General features: G+C 39.6%; 1 pseudogene; it reads left to right on the forward strand.

The window, feature by feature from the left end:
* The first annotated feature begins 2,843 nt into the window (after positions 1 to 2,843).
* On the forward strand, positions 2,844 to 3,824 carry LOC101347439 (olfactory receptor 14A16-like; annotated as a pseudogene).
* The last annotated feature ends 320 nt before the right edge of the window (positions 3,825 to 4,144 follow it).

Here is a 4,144-nt window from a genome sequence, read left to right on the forward strand (position 1 = left end):
GTAGTTATTTTTTTCATTTATTGATTGTAGATTTGTTTGTTTCATCCTTTTTTTTTAAATTTGGCTGTGTCTGAGCAGGTGGGCTGTGTGTTCTTTGTTGTTTGCTTGTCTGTGGGCGCGATACTTTTCATCTCCTTCTCCAATTGACAAGGTCAGTTGCTTAGATATGGTACAGCAGGGGAGGTCTAGCTGAAGAGGAGTTTCTAGGACGGGTTGTTTGAGGCACTTACTACAGCCACCAGGGCGGTTCGGTAATCAGTGCAGGGAAGGTTCTGGTAGGCCATGCCTGTGCTGCTTGGTGGTGTGATGTTAAGCACATGGTGCAGATAGGCAGGAAGGAGGGGGGAGATTGTTATGTGTGGAGCTAAGATGGATATGGGAGAGAGGAGAGAGGAACAGGAGCCAAAAACATACAGACAAACAGAAAAGAGTGCTAGGGGAGCTTGCTGTTGGAGTGGAGAGATGAGAGACTATGAAATGGAGAAAAACAAAAAGGAGAAGAAGAAGAAAAAGAAGAAAAGAGAAGAATGAATAAATAAAAATTAGAAAGAAAAAAGAACAGCAAAGCTCCTAGGGATCCCACCAGTGAGGCTATGAGGTCTGGGGAAGTTGTTCCCAGGTGTTGAAGTATATCCTGGCTAGAAGGTGTAGAGGTATTCAGTGCCAGCTATCCATGGGACAGGAAGAGAAGGAAGGTATAGAGAGATGAGAAACTGAGTAATAAAGAAAGACAAAAAGGGAAAAAGAGGGAAAAGAAAACAAAGCAAATAAAAAAAAAGAACAAGAGAAAATGCTCTCAGGGATCCCTCTGCACGTCTGCGCAGGCTGAGGGGCTAGCTCTCAAGCCGCACAGCACCACCTGGCCAGAATGGGCTTCCAACTCGAGAAAAGAAAAAGAAAAGAAACAAACAATTGAAAACAAACAAACAAACAAGAAAAAGCCCCAGGATCCCACCAGTGTGGCAGCACGGACCAGGAAGCAGTTCCGTACTCGAACGGAGCTCCACAGCCCCTCAGGAAAAAGCAAATACAGTGCACAGAGCCAGGTATTTGAGCAAAAGGAGGGGGAGGTGGTGAGAGGTAAGGAAGAAATCAAAAGAAGCGGGAAAAAGCAACAACAGCAACCAACAAATGGAATTCAGGGAATCCACCAGTGCGGGAGGGTGGAATCCAAGAAGCTGGTGCTTCCCGGCCAAGAGACTGTTGCCTCGGGAAGCAGAGGAGGCCGAGTGGGGGTGAAGAAGGGTGGGGGGTGGGAAAGCATATATTGCTGTTTACTGGTTGTTCTGTCTCCTGCTAGAAGCTATGTGAAGCTGCTTTCTTGTACCCTCTATTTGCTGATCTCTGATAGGAGTCCAAGATGGTGGATCCATGCTGCATTAGCTGATAGGTGACCTCTCCACATATGTCTCCTCTCTCTCAGTTCTCTGTCAGTTTCTTATTCCATTTGGTGCTTGGCTGAGTTCTTTATCTCCTCATTTGATGTTTAGGATTTCAGGATTGCTGTTTTCTCTGTCTGGCTTAGTTTTTCGGATCTTTGCTGTTGAGGGACAGCATGGTGCTTCTGCCTAGAGTACCATGTTTCCAGAAGTCCCACCCATTTTTTTTTTAACTGCATTCTCTTTATCCTTTTCCAGTCAGTTGAATTAATTGAATTTTTAAATGGGTAGAGAGAGATGGTCAAATGTGGAGAAAGAAAGACAAATCACAGGTATTATACTGATGTAAGATCAAGATATAGACATTATATTATATATAACATATATTTTATATATATATGTACATATACACATTTCTAACTCTTTTTTATGTCTTCTTTTTCAAAGGTTGGTAAATTTTAAATCAAGTATAGAAGTATATAGAATTTTTCATTTAATATATGGCTATGTTTAAACAATTAAACTTGAGAAGGAGTTAGAATACCTAAGTAAAATGTCTCTCAGAGAGTTGGAAACAGGGGATTAGAATTCACAATACAGATGAATGAAATAAGAATAGAATTGTAGTTAGAAATTTATCCTTTCCTATGTCTTTATGTTGAGTAGCAATATTTTAAACACTAATAAGCATGTGTATACCTATTTTTGTCTATCATCTATCTCTCTATTTCTCTATCATCTATCTATCCATCCATCCAGCCATATGAGTTTTAAGAATATATGAAATGAATCCATAAGATTGGAAAGTAGGTAACTGAAAGCATATGAGATGGTCAGGGGAGAGAATAGAGGAGTGCAGAAGGATAAAAGAAGAAACTGTGGGAATACGGTATTTAATTAATTATAAACAATAATCTGAAAATCTCAGAAGATATGAAAGAAGTTTAAGTATAGTAATAAGAAAGGAATTTGACATAAATATAGAGAGGAATGCCTAATATATCAAGTTTATTTATAAGAAAAACATATAAAATAACTTTTAATTATAAATTAAATAATCAAATGGATTAATAGACCAAAATTGCAAATAAAAATAGAAATAGGCTGTAGTATGGGCAAAATAAAGAGTCCATAGTTTGTATTTAACTTCCAATCACATGTTATTTAAGATCTCGCTCTCTCTGATGCACAGGCTCCTTTGTCTGCAAATCTGAAGTTAAGAAATATCATGGTAAACAATCTGCTTACATGCCTGAACTCATGATAACACTTATACACAGAAACAGAAAACTTAATGAAACAGAGTACATCGGAGATATGCTAATAATGAATGCTTTTTTATTTTCCATGAACAAAGAGAGTTTACTATTAAAGATCTCATTTTAATTGGTTGATGTTTGTTGAACATTATATAGGAACAATTAGTATTCTTGATCCCTTTAGTCATGTCTTTTGTATTTGTTAATGCAGAATGCTCCATCAAGAATGAACAATATCTCACTGGTGACAAAATTTCTTCTTGTGAGTTTTCCTGGCCTATGGAAGCTTCAGTTCTTACAAGCTAGGATTTTCATAGTAATTTATCTGGCAGCCCTGATGGAGAATGCTCTCATTATCACCATAATCTCTTTGGACCCATGTCTCCACAAACCCATGTACTTATTCTGAAGGAATCTCTCCCTCTTTGGTCTTTGCCTCATTTCTGCCATTGTGCCCAAAGCTATTATAAACTCCTTGACCCACACCAACTACATCTCTTTCCTTGGCTGTGTCGCTCAGGTGTTTCTGGTGATCTTTTCAGCAACTGCAGAGCTGTTTCTTCTCACCACAGTGTCCGCTGACTGCTATGCTGCCATCTGCCATCCCTTGCACTATGATGTCATCATGAACAAGGGCAAGTGTGTGCAGATGGCATCTCTGTCTTGGCTCATCAGTGGCTTGATATCTGTGAAACACACTGCAGTTACCTTTTCTTTATCTTTCTGCAGAGTCAATGAAATTCAACAGTTCTTTTGTGATATTCCCCAGTTGTTAGCTATTTCTTGCTCAGAGTATATAATTGCAGAAACAGTGTTCGTTCTCGTTAATGCAGTACTAGACTTCTGCTGCTTTGTTTGCATCGTCGTCTCTTACACTTACATCTTCTCCACCGTCAGGAAGATTCCATCCACAGAAGGACAGTCAAAAGCTTACTCCACTTGCCTCCCACACCTGGCAGTTGTTCTACTGTTCCTCTCAACTGCCTTTGGTGCTTTTATAAAACCTTTTTTAGGGTCTGCATCCTTCACTGATCTCATTCTATCTGCTTTATAGATTGTGTTGCTCCCTTCCCTTAATCTGATCATATACAGCCTGAGAAACGAGGCCACAAAGGTCGGTTTAGAGAAGCTGATCACTGCAAAACTCTTGACAAAGGAGAATCTTCTTATTTTTCTTCAAAAATAGAAGTATTCCTCCTCTTATTGCTATAAGCACTGGGTTAATCTAAACTGGTCTATTGAAACTTCGTGTTTATTTTCGGGGTCACCTGCAACCATGTTGCTGATCCTTGGCCGAACTGAAATATAATGTACTAACAATTAATGAGGGGCCCTGGTGGCTCAGTGGTTAAGTGTTTGGATGCTAAACAAAAGGCGAGCAGTTAGAATCCACCAGTCGCTCCTTGGAAACCCTAAGGGGCAGTTCTACTCTATCCTATAGTGTTGCTATGAGTGGGAATTGACTTGCTGGCAATGGGGGTTTTAATTAATGAAGCTGTGCTTGGG

Source organism: Trichechus manatus, unplaced genomic scaffold (genome assembly GCF_000243295.1).
Source record: "Trichechus manatus latirostris isolate Lorelei unplaced genomic scaffold, TriManLat1.0 scaffold00089, whole genome shotgun sequence".
NCBI lineage: Eukaryota > Metazoa > Chordata > Mammalia > Sirenia > Trichechidae > Trichechus > Trichechus manatus.